At 46.1% G+C, this 13,254-nt stretch overlaps 1 long non-coding RNA gene across 1 annotated transcript; it reads right to left on the bottom strand.

Annotated features, from left to right (window-relative positions):
• Positions 1–11,095: 11,095 nt before the first annotated feature.
• LOC123409418 lies at positions 11,096–12,019 on the bottom strand. The gene is made up of 3 exons (XR_006612851.1): positions 12,002–12,019; positions 11,451–11,516; positions 11,096–11,195 (listed from the first exon to the last, which is right to left on the bottom strand). It is a non-coding gene; the product is annotated as an uncharacterized LOC123409418 (long non-coding RNA).
• Positions 12,020–13,254: the final 1,235 nt, after the last annotated feature.

Genomic DNA, 13,254 nt, shown 5'->3' with positions numbered 1-13,254 from the left:
GGAATTTGGGGGATTTCTGATCTCTCTCTCATGCGGTGGCGGAGGCGGAGACAGAGGTGCGTGCGGTGGCGCAGGCAGAGGAGGAGAGGTGCGTGCGGTGGCGCAGGCGCAGATAGAGGTGTGTGCGGTGGCGCAGGCGGAGGAGGAGATCGGGGAAAAGAACAACCTCAGACGCGGTTCGCTGTGTTGACGCCGATATTGTTCCCTGTGTTGTTGACGCCGTCATGACGCCGTCGGGAGGAGAGCTCAGATCCAATCTCCCGAAAAGACGCGGTTTAGAATAATAATCGGGGTTAAATATAGTCTTTTTTTTGGAGGGAACGAAAGCACTAATTCAGGAACTTTTAGCGGGAGGCTAAATTTTTTTTGGCGCCAAAAAAATAGTCCATGCGACCCTCTATTTGTTTACTCCCTAGGTACCATTTTTTCATCATGGATCTATAATTATGTATATTTGTTTACTCCCTAGGTACCATTTTTTTAACTTTGAATATGTCAAATATTTCTGTTTTGTTGCATTGTTCGTTAAAGGAGCATAAATTTGATCAGTTTTGAATTATCGCTCGCACAAAACTCATGCGACTCGTCTCGCGGTGGACCACCAAGCATTGAGCGATTCCTCGCCATCCGGTGGGCGACAGGGAATCCTTAGCCAGGCCAGGGTTTCATGCCATACTTGTCGGGAGAATGGGCAGGCAAGGAGGAGGTGGTGCATAGTTTTCGGTTCTTGGTTGCAGAGGAGGCATCGTGGGTGGTGCTGCAGATCCCGGACGCCGAGGCCACCCAAGGTGATTTGCCGCGCAATGCGTTGCCAATTGACGTGGCAGTTACCTCCCTGGGCATTGGCGCACCCCGCCCACATGAATCCTCGCTGGATCTTTACCAGCGCTTGGATTGTCTTCTTCGGTGGAGCCAGCACGAGGAGCTGGTGGATGGGGATCACGCTCAGGACGGCTTTGACGAATGCGAGGCGACCGGCCTTGTTCATGAGGGGTGCCTTCTAGCACGGGAGCATGCCGGCGGTTCTGTCGACGACGGGCTGTAGCTGGGCAGTAGTTGGGCGCCGCAGCGTCAGCGGGATGCCCAAGTAGGTGATGGGAAGATCCACGATGGGGCACCCCAGTAGGTCAATGACAGGCGTGGCTGTGGCAGGGTCGCAGCGGATCAGCGTGGACGTGTTCTTCAGGAAGTTGACCTGGAGTCCCGAGGCGCGGCCGAAGAGTTGCAGGATGCTCTTTATCGCCTCGATGTCGCTGTGCGAGGGGTGGCAGAAGAGGATCACGTTGCCGGGGTGCATGTCGAGGGATGCGCACAGCAGCTCGGACACTTCTTCCACGGAGACGGCGGGCCGCGTCCCGGTGATGGTTGCCACCATGGCTCGGCGTAGGACGCCTTCCGTTTCCTCCATCTCTAAGGAGCGGTCGCGGATCACCCACACCGGAGTGGACGAGGTCTTGGGGCGGTCCGAGGCCTCCATGGGGGTGGGCAGCGGCGGTATGGTGGTCGCCAAGGTGCGCAGCGGCGCCAGCAGCGCGGCCCTAGTCGCAGGCGGCGCGGGCACCACCGCTGACCACCCCCATACTCGCCGAAATTTTTACATGTGATTGAACCAAAATTCATTTCTATACTCCTATATAGTATACCAGTTTTGAATCGAACTCAAAGCGTCCATCAGAACCGTTGATTTCCTAAATCTAGCGGCTGATATGCTCAGGATTCGCAGTGAACAGTGGCATCAGTTTACTCCACGGTCCTCTAGAATCATCCTGAAAGAAGGGCCCCATGCATCATGTGCTCGTGACCTGGTACGTACGAACCTCTTGATATAGCCTGAGAAGAAAACTGCAAGGAGATAGGAAAATAGTGGGGTACGTGGATACATCTTTCTATATATTTTTTTGTTCCCGTTCTTAGTCATCAATTAATAAGTATTTATTTTAAATGACTCGGATTGATCGTCATGCTGGTCCATCGGAAATACAACAAACAAAATAAAATTTACATGAGCCAGAATGAGCCGTTGACACGTTGTTTATCATCGTTTTCGTGTCACATCTAACTTAACCTTGTTGATGATAACCCGGATGTCTTCATGCACGACTAACGCACGATAAAAAAATTCTAACCTCGCCGTCCCAAGGAGTCAGTACAGTTGTATGTCGGAGCTCCATCTAATCCATCTCTACAAACGAACTTGAGGACGACCGAAGCCCGGAAAATAAACACGAAGATGAAGTGCTGCCCCTTATGAAGGTTAAAACCCTAATCTATCTACTAGCTGAAGCTTTGTGCCAATATCACTTGCTAATTTTAAGTCGTGCATTGCACATGTATTCATACTAGTATATATGGTTGCCAATTCAGACAAATTGTGTCACACTCACACCCATTCAGAAAAAAGAAATTCACTCTTGACAAATACTAGTAATTATAGGGAACATCAAGGATATTAATTCCACACTCATTTAGGAATATTTTGCACTACTTAGGCGTACCATTATCATATGCTTGTGTCTATTTAAATCTATAATACATCAGTGACCATCACTCGCATGGTGCCCAATCTCCACGACGCGGGGAGATCATTCTTCATAGTCGAAAAATTGCTACTAGATCGGGAGGCGAAGACTCCCTCTACTACTTTCCTTTTTGGATTTTAGAAGGGAATTGAGAAAAATGATTTTATTGAATTGTCGGAAAAATGACAAACAGGCGTGCCGGTGGGATCGAGCGAGGCACATTATTATACTCAGCCAACATGGATGCTTCATGGGCGCCTTCAATTTTTATATTATTAAAACGACAGAAAACGAACGGCTTGGATTAAATAGTAAGTAGAGAGAAGGGAAAACAACGAACAAGATTTGTTAGAAAGAAATACATACATGCAGGACTCCACATCCCATACGATTAATCTAGCCAGCTTTATTAGCCACTATTTGTACGTGGTAACCTCCCATAACACGTACATGCAACAAGGAACGAAAGCATATATTACTACTGCCATTAACCTGAATTCAAAAAATACACGCATGCAGGACTCAACTTGACATACTCTGTCCATTGAGCTCTCTCTCATACTCTGTTATAAGTCGATGCCCCCCTCATACTCTGTCCACTGAGCTCTCTCTCCACTTTCTTTTACCATGGTTTTGCTTGATCTAAACCTTCCTCCAGATGAAGATTCTAACGAGTCCAGTACTGTAGGATGAGGGAGAGAAGTAGGAATAGGTGGAGGAGATGCAGAGAAGATGTCGGAGCATCCCGTGTCGCTGTCCACACGGTAAGTGGGGCGAGGAAGGTATGGTCTGACCGGGCATGGTCGGGCCGTATCATGGTCTTCCAGGACGTCGGACTCTACGGCAGGTCGAGGTGGCCACTCGCACCGCCCCCTTGGACTCGTTGGTCGTGGGCGTGGCCAGTTCAACACGGGAGCTGGAAGCAGCATGTTTGAAGGAGAAGGTGGTCGCGTACATGGCCGATTCGTCCTCGCTGGGCGCAAGGCTATGATGCGTGTGGGCGACGCCTTCGTTTGCGGCGGGCGAGGTGCCGCCGGCGCAGGCGGTTGCGGCGGGCGAGGTGCCGGTAACGCGTTCGTTGGCGGCGGGCGAGGTGTCGGCAGCGCACGCGGTGGCGGCGGGCGAGGTGCCGGTGACGCATTCATTGGCGGGCGAGGTGCCGGTGGTGCAGGCGGTGGTGCCGGGCGAGGTACCAGCTGTCTTAGAGCTACGGTGAACGATGACGCAGATGCAGAGACGGACGTAGAGGCAGAGACGGAGGTGGACGCGCATGCGTCGGACGTAGAGGCAGAGACGGAGGTCCATGCAGAGGCGGAGACAGACGCGCATGCAAACACATCAGCCGACCATATTGACATCCATATGGACATGGACATCAACAACCATATTGACACTGGCATAGATCTCAGTAAGTACAGTTTGCTGCATGTGATCATAGACTTTTTGCATGGTTTGCTGCATGACGATGATCATGGACTTTGAATGTCTCGCATATTTTTTAAATGTTTGCATTATTTTGCATGTACAGATCAGATTACTAACAAGAGAAAGAGGGGTTGGTACCCTGACGACGACAAGCGCTTTTTATACACCATGATGTTGGTTAGAAATGGTCGCACGGGTGGTCTGAAAAATGGCGTGACTAAAGTTGTATCGGACCTCACCAAAGTGCCACCGTGGTGCCTTCGTCGGATATGGGAGAATGGTAATCACGGAGGGGTGAATGCAGTGGTTAACAAGAAGGTTAAAAATTGTGGCAGAAAAAGGATAATAGTGGATACAAATGCTATGCGAGACATACCGTTAAAATAACGGACTACAATTGTCGACCTTGCCATTGCATTGAACATGAAGAAAAGTACTATTCACAAACGGTTGAAGGAGAAATGTATAAGGCGTCATCGGAGTAGCATCAAACCTATCCTCACAGATGAGAACGCAAAAGCTCGTGTTGCTTATTGCTTTTCCAACCTAGAGCCAGCGAGCTGTCCAGAAAATCCAGTGTTCAAGGACGGATACAACACTGTGCATATTGATGAAAAATGGTTCTACCGTAGTCGATTAAACCAGAAGTTTTAGTTGTGTAACGATGAGCCCGATCCGCATAGATGCACTAAACACAAAAGTCACATCGACCATTGGAGACAAAGGTCCTTCCTAAAGTTAACATGCAAGTTAATCGTGAATATCTCATCAACCATGTCTTGCCTGCGATCAAAGCGAAATGGCCAGCAGAGGATCGTCATCAAACTATTTGGATCCAACAAGATAATGCACCCAGTCATGTTCACATCGATGATGAACAAGTGATGAAGGCAGCATGTGAAGGAGGCTGGCACATCAGGCTCAAGTGTCAGCCACCGAACTCTCCTGATACAAACATTTTGGACCTTGGTTTTTTTGCTTCTCTTCAGGCTTTGTTCTACAAGGAGATGCCAAAAAACTAGATGGGTCCGGTCCGTAACACATGTCATGTTGTGCTCAGGAGTTCGCACCGTGGCCCTACACGGATTAACAAATGGGCTGGGACAAACAACGGATCCTCAAAAGGAAATACACACAAAAGAATACTATCCCAGATCCTCAAAAGTACTACCCCAAATCCCCTGCTTCGCCGCCGTACGACCCGATCTGAGCGCTTGCCGCATCCAGAAGCCACACCATGGCTGCACGACGAAGCAGCCCGTGTTGGCACCTCCCTAATGCTCCCCTCTCCCTCTAACCTTGATCCGGCACCCTTCGCTCGGCGCCTTCTGCCCTTCGGCCTTCTCTTCCCTCGATCTCTGCTGCTCGATCCTGCCAGTGGGTGCATGGTTGGATCGCGTGACGTATGAACTCCGGCGCCAACCGGCTCTGCTCCGGCTCTTCTGCCATCCTGGTCGGCTGCCCGGGACTCCCGTGCGCATGAGTGGAACGCCCTGCAGAAGCTCTCCCCTGGTCAGCCGTCCCTCTCCTGAGAGCAGCAAAGTGCAGCAAATTCAGAGTAAGCAAAGTGCTGCAAATTCAGAGTATTCCCCTCCCTGTTTTCCTCTGTACTATTTTTCATTGCAAGTGCAGCAAAGTGCATCAAATTTAGATTCCGGCTTCAACACTTGTGATTCAGGCTTCTACACTTGTGATTCAGGCTTCGACACTTGTGATTTTAAGCAGGCTATAATGTTATTGTCTTGTGTCCTTGTTGTCTTGTCTTGTGATGCAGCTAGTGATTCTATTGATTGTAGTGCAGGTACTAATGCAATTGCTATGTTTTTAATAGGATAGGCTTTACGGATATTCTGTTGAGTGGCAAACTGGCATGAATAATTTCTTGAATTTTGCTTTCGATGGTCCTCATCCAAAATCAGTTGTACCATGTCCATGTAGGAAATGTCTGAATAGTGCTCACAGAAATAAAAAGGAGGTTCATGCTCACTTGCTGTACTATGGGATGGATCAGAGCTACACTCACTGGATATACCATGGTGAACAACCAGATGAGGGCATCATGTCTGAAGATTCTGATAATGAAGATGATGCAGATGATGGTGCTGGAATGTGTGACATGCTCCATACTCTCATAAAGGGCACGGGCATGGAAAGTAATGCAAATCATGATGAAGGTACAAGAGACATTCATGTGGATGATTCTAGCGGTGATGGAAGAAACCAGGAGCCAAATGCAACAAGCAAGGTGTTCTTCGAACTATTGAAAGAGGCAAAAAAAAAGAGCTGTACCCAGATTGCGAGGATGTCACAAAGCTATCTTTCATTGTGAAGCTTTACCAAATCAAGTGCGTGTCTGGGATGACCAACAGGTTATGAGATATAGTTCTACAGATGTTCGTGCAGGTGCTGCCAAAGGGTCACTGAATTCCTACTAATCTCGCAAAAGTAAGGAAGGTGATCCGAGATCTTGGGTTGGATTACAAGAAGATACACGCGTGCGTTAATGATTGTGTGCTATTCCGTAATGATCATGCTGATGTCGAAGAATGCCCTGTCTGTCACGCGTCTCGATGGAAATCTACTCCTACCAGTGACGAAGACAATACATCAAGTGGTAAATCAAGGAAGCCAGTGCCACAGAAAGTTCTAAGGTATTTCCCACTCATTCGAAGACTACAAAGGTTGTACATGACAGAAGTTATGTCATCACATATGAAATGGCATAAGGATGGTCGGGTGGATGATGGCGTAGTGAGGCATCCTGCAGATTCAAAGGCCTGGAAACATTTTGATAAGAAATATTCTAAGAAATTCTCAAAAGATGCTCGCAGTGTTCGGCTTGGCCTTGCTTCAGATGGATTCAACCCTTTTGGGCTCATGAGTTTATCACACACTACATGGCCTGTCATTCTTATCCCATATAACTTGCCACCTTGGATGTGCATGAAGCAACAAAATTGGATTATGTCAATGATTATTCCAGGACCAAAGTCAGCAGGAAATAACATAGATGTATACTTGCAGCCCTTGATTGATGAACTAAATATTCTATGGAAGGATGGTGCTTACACATATGATGCTGCAACTAAAAGAAATTTCCAGATGTATGCATGCTTGTTATGGACCATCAATGACTACCCAGCTTATGCAAGGCTGAGTGGTTGGAGCACAAAAGGGAAGCTAGCATGCCCGTATTGCCACAAACATAAAGATTTTCTATGGCTAAAGTATGGTCGAAAGAATTGCTACATGGGACACCGACGTTTTCTTCCGAGGACCCACAAATGGCGTCGAAACAAGTGCTTGTTCAACAACAAGACAGATAATAGAGAAGCTCCAGTGGCACTTACTGGTGAACAAGTTGTGCGGGAGCTTGATAGCATTCAGCATGCACCGTTTGGACGGTCAAATAAGAGAAAACGACCGGAAACTAATAGCTGGCATAACTGGCGGAAGAAAAGTGTATTTTTCCAGCTCCCATATTGGAAGCACTTGCTCGTTAGGCACAATTTGGATGTTATGCACATCGGGAAGAACATTTGTGAAAGCATTCTGGGGACTTTGCTTGAGATGGATAAGAAATCAAAGGATGGTGTGAAGGCTCGTCTTGATTTGGAGGACTTGAAAATTAGGAAGGACCAGCATCCAAAGCCCGGTAAGCATAAGTATGAAATAAAGAAAGGTTTCTACACTTTAAATAAGGAAGAGAAGATAATGCTGCTCATGTTTCTGCAGAGCATTAAGATGCCTGATGGCTATGCTTCACACATTAAGCGATGTGTGGTCCTCGATAAGTGTAAAATTAGTGGACTCAAAACTCATGACTGCCATGTTATATTTCAGAAACTTCTTCCTATTGCGTTGCGCAAGCTTTTGCCAGAGAATGTTGTTAACCCATTGCTTCAGCTGAGTAAATTCTTTTCTGATTTATGCTCGAAAGAGTTAAGGGATGAAGATTTGGAGAAGTTGAGCCAAACAATTCCAGAAACTCTATGTCAGCTCGAGATGATCTTTCCACCAGCATTCTTTGATATTATGATGCATCTTCCAATTCATCTTGCTGAAGAGGCCCGGTTGGGAGGGCCTGTCTTGTATAGATGGATGTATCCAATTGAGCGATACTTGCGTACGCTCAAAGGATATGTGCGTAACAAGGCTCAACCAGAATGTTCTATTGTAGAGGGGTACATACTTGAAGAGTGCATGACTTTTTGCAGTCGATTCCTTGATGGAATGCCTACCAAGCTAAGTCAGTCCGAACGTCATGAAGATGGAGGTACAGATCAACCACCAACAGGGATTAGCATAATGAGTACAGTTGATTACTCCAAGAAAGGTTTTGTTTGTGAATCATTCTATTTGGCTGAGATTAATAGAATGAGGCATTTCATAATAACAAACTGTGAGGAAACTGCGCCATGGATGGAGTAAGCATACTTGTGTATTTATTTCACATCGTGATATGAATTAATAATTTGCTTTTGAACTAAAAATCATTTCTCCTTCAAGTGAACATCTTCAGGAGCTCACAAGTAACAATTCTCCTAATCCTCAGAAACGGCACAAGGAAGAGTTTGTTGGATGGTTTGAGAGACAGGTAAGTTTCTTTCGTATTTTCACTAGTGTTCCTCATAATAATGTATCAACACTGTACATTACACTCACACATATTCTATTGGATGAAACAGATCACAGAACTCCACAATGATGGCAAGGTCAGCAGTCTTATTTATGCACTAGCTAAAGGACCTGATCACCTAGCTGGTGTATACAACCGTACAATTTTGAATGGATATTTTTTTCGGAATTCCTATATAGAGAAGGATTTGAGTACCCAAAATAGTGGCGTCATAGTTAAGGGCGATGCAACCACGGGCAATATTGATATGGGGTGATCAAGAAAATCATATTTCTTGACTTTCCTCCTGATAAGGAGGTTATTCTATTCCAGTGTGATTGGTTTGATGTGCCTCCTTCCAATAGAACTGAGAGTAAGGGGTATAAGAAGGACACCAAATATGGAATTATTGAACTCGACACTACTCTAGACAGATTCAAGGGGGGCCCTTACATTCTAGGCCTCCAAGCTCAACATGTTTTCTATGTGAGAGATGTGAAGAACCCTGATTGGGCAGCTTTTATTAAAATGAATCCATGCAATTTGTTTGCTCCTTCTGTTTTAAATGGTGTAGGCCTTGATGAAGCTGTTGAAGACAATGAAGGTGGTGAGGCAGATGTAATGGATGTCATAGATGCAGAAATTACAGTGCCAAATATTACACTACCTGAAGAGATCACTAGTTGGAGTAGAAATGATGACGAAGGATCAAGCGTTGATGTTTCAGTCATCACAAATATAAAACCTGTTGAGTTTGAAGATGTTCAATTGGAATCTGATGATGATACGGATGATGATGAGGCTTATGTAGATGATGGCCACATTGCTCCTTTGGGAGAAGAAGAATTGGATGATGACGAGGGGTTCTTTGTGTAGACTTAAATCTCTTGGTAAGGTGCTTTTCACATGTTTAATCCATGAATATGAATTCCTGAAATTTTTTTATGGTTACCTACGAGTGCTACTCAAGAAACTATGCTGGTGTACCAAACATAAGTTTAGCCAGTCAGCTTCTATAGGGAATGCAAAACACTTATGAAACAAACATAGAAATAAATCTATGTACCAAACATAGAAATAAGTTTAGCCAGTCAGCTTCTATAGACAATGTTAGATCAACTAACAGAAATAAATATATAATGGCCCCCAACTCACAGAAATAAGCATCATGGGTCGGAATTCGACGCGCATTTCTGAAGATCCCGGTCCTTACTATTTCCAGCACCAAATTCTCCACATCTACTTCAGATTAGTAGCACTTTACTCTTTACTGTTATCTGATTTGCCATGTCATGTCATATCAAAAGCTATCTAAATTTCTCACATATCTTACAGTAGGTCTTGTTGTAGGGACTTATAGTACGCGATTGATTCAACAAGAAGCAATCAAGTTGCCATGCCCTGTTACGATCGCCAAGAAATTCTTATGGCCGAAGCGAAATGAAATCTGCATCGGGGACGACGGCGGCTGGAGATTGGGAGAAGGACGTACCATATTCGAGGAGCACGGAGTTGAGGGAGGCGAAGACGCAGCACGCGAAGACGTATCGGGTGCTGCTCCGGCACCGGCCGCCACGAATGCCTTCCTCCTCGTGCTCCGGCGGCTGCATATCTTACTGAACGATTTAACACAAAATGAGCTCGTTGCATTTGGGACACAGGGCTTACTGAATGAGATATAGGATCCCCTAAAAAAAATTAAGATATCAATTATGGAAGCGTGTTTACTGAACTGTAAGGCTATGTTTGGTATCAAAGTATTAATACAACAGTTTTCACTCATAGCCAAAGAGCTCAAAGTAATTAAAACTATGGTATTTAAAAAAACTGTAGTATTCCTGGAATACTTCAAAAATATTTTGTTATCAAACAGTGGCTAAGTGAAAGCTTCTGCCAATTTCCTCTCCTGAAGGATCAACATTTTTCTCGGTCACACCGGAAAGAGCTAAAATTATCTTACAGTGAAATGCATTTACCTCTCACAGTTATAAGCAAGCGAAGCCTTTTCCAAACGGTTCTTCTCTCCATCTGTACTTATGATGCTTCCAGTTGTAAGAGCCGTAGCATCTCCATATGTACTTCTGATGCTTCCAGTTGTAAGAGCTGATGCTCCCGAGGGGCGGTCCTGCTGCAGCATCTCGCTGCTGGAGCGGACGCCGTTGAGCGCTCGCAGGTCCAGGTTGGGGAACACTGAGCAACGGCACCGCGGGCACTTGACGTTCAGCCGCACCCACTGGTCGATGCACTCCACGTGGAAGTTGTGCGTGCACGGGAGGCCACACACCATGTTCCCCACCTTGAACTCTTCCAGGCAGATCGGGCACTCGCTGCAGTCTGTCGGCACCGCTTTCAGCATGAACTTGGGGAGCTCCTGGATCAGAGCCTCCACCGCTTCCCTCTGAAAGAAGCACAAGAGATCACATTTAGCACATTTAGATGTATTCTTGTGATGATGATGATGATGATGCAGCATATGGCAAATTACACTTCAGGTAATGCTTGTAAGCAACTCTCACCTGGGCTGTTGTCAGGTAAAGGCTAGGATGGTATGCAGTGTCTTGGCCCATTCCTCTCAGTTCCAAGCCGACCGCTTCGAAAGCCCAGTCAGGCACACAAATCATGTCAACCAAAACCTGCACACATGAACGTCATGTTAATAATGCTGTCATATGACCTTCCTACTGCTAGAAATAACCAAGCCAATTCTTGTGTGGATTGAAACTTGTGTGCTAGGACAAAATATGCAATCCTAACTGCTTTGGACATACTGAACAGAATAGTATTGAGAAAGATTCGTAATAACTTAATCTGATATGTTGAAGCTTCCCTAATGTTGGCAGATCACTTTCTACATACAACGTTAGTAAAGAAATAAATGGAAACATTACCCCGTATTCAGAGACCGGAATCCCCTGTTGTGCCCTCAGTTGGAGAGCATGCCTTCGGTTTAGCCACTGCCATGTAAATAAAAGCATGGAAAGTGTGAAATTCCTCTAGTAATCATATCATAAAGTTCAGCCCAGCAAAATCTTGGCCACTGGCGTCTACACTTCAGTTTGTATTGTGCAAATACAAAGATCACTCGATAGATTCATCATGTTTTTAGTAACTGGATATGATACTAGCTGATGCAAACCATATATGAACAATCCGATATCGTATTCACAACTCAGTACACGCGTCAAACAGAATTTAAATACATCCAATTCAAACGGCAATAGACATGGATATCCCTACAGTCAGGTAATACACAAGAAGGCTAAACTAACTACAATAGTCTATGAAGATCATATGCTATACATCAGTAGATTTTGATTGACATGAACCTTGCTAACGCTAAATATTGCCATCCTTTGTACAATAATCATGTATAAGCAGCACTTGAATAATATTTCAATCACATTCAAGCTTTGATTTTGTATGGATAAATTAGCAGTACCTTTCCAACAGCCACGCAATCGGCAATCCCATCCCGGACTGTTCCACAGTCGTCGTCCCCTGTCCCCTCCCCGTCCTCCGCCGACAATCGGCAATCCAATCCCGGACCGGCGGCTGGCGAGCGAGCGAGCGAGATGGCGACGCTGACCTCGGACCAGCTGCGGCCGGTGCACGAGGCGTAGGGGCTGGACGAGGCGGCGCTATTGCGGTACGCGGCCGCGCACGTCCCGGGCTTCCCCGCGCCGGCGCCGTCCCTCGCCCTCACGCAGTTCGGCCACGGCCAGTCCAACCCCACCTACTGCCTCAACGCCTCCGCGCCCGGCGGGGAGCCCCGGCGGTACGTGCTGCGGAAGAAGCCTACCGGCGCCATCCTCTAGGCTGCCCACGCCGTCGAGTGCGAGTTCCAGGCCCGCCAAAGATCCTCCTCCTCCGCCTTCGCTGCCCACCTCGGTTCCCGCTCCCCAATCCCACTCCCTCCCGTCGGCGGTGGGCTCTCCTGTCGGTGGTGGGCTCTCCCATCGGCGGTGGACTGTGCTGCTAGGGATTTGGCGGAGAGAGTGAGGGAGGGGAATGGGTAAGGGTAATGGGAAGTGAAGTGGAGTGCAGAGAGAGAGTGTGTGCTGCACCTAGACAACGTTTAGGAAAAAAACCTAAACTATCCGTGTAGAAAAAAAATCCATCTCCTTGTACACATACTAGTTAAAGGCCCGTGCGTTGCCACGGATTAAAAAAATATAGTTCTAAAATAGTTGCATGAATTGATAAATATCCATCGATCATGAAGCTATGTAATTTTCATACATACTTGACAACATGATTCTCTAGCAAAATAAAAATGAAAATAAGATGGCTCTGGCTTAACTGTGGCAGCTTTAAGCACTCTCATCAATGTGCCTATGTCAAACCGATGAAGATATTCCAACAAGGATTTACTGACATCAACAAATGATTCACAACCAGTAAAAATGAAGCCCGGAAATAGAGGATAACTGGAATCTCAAAAAAGAAGCAAGCAAAAAATGTTTTGGGTGCTCAGAGTCTCACCCAAAGACCATGCTTCATTCAAGACAAAATTTGCAGTGCTTTCTACAATAGTATTAGTCATGTCCACCTTGCTAACCCTAGTCATCACGAAATAGAAATACATACAAAAAATCAGACCTTATTCATTCAGAGGAAATTAACATGAATTTTGTAGCGATTCTGCAAACAGCAGTTAACATATTTAAATTGTATGATAGGCCCGGACTACTC

The sequence above is a fragment of the Hordeum vulgare genome, chromosome 1H (genome assembly GCF_904849725.1).
Source record: "Hordeum vulgare subsp. vulgare chromosome 1H, MorexV3_pseudomolecules_assembly, whole genome shotgun sequence".
Classification (NCBI taxonomy): domain Eukaryota; kingdom Viridiplantae; phylum Streptophyta; class Magnoliopsida; order Poales; family Poaceae; genus Hordeum; species Hordeum vulgare.
This window is presented reverse-complemented; position numbering and strand designations above follow the sequence as displayed.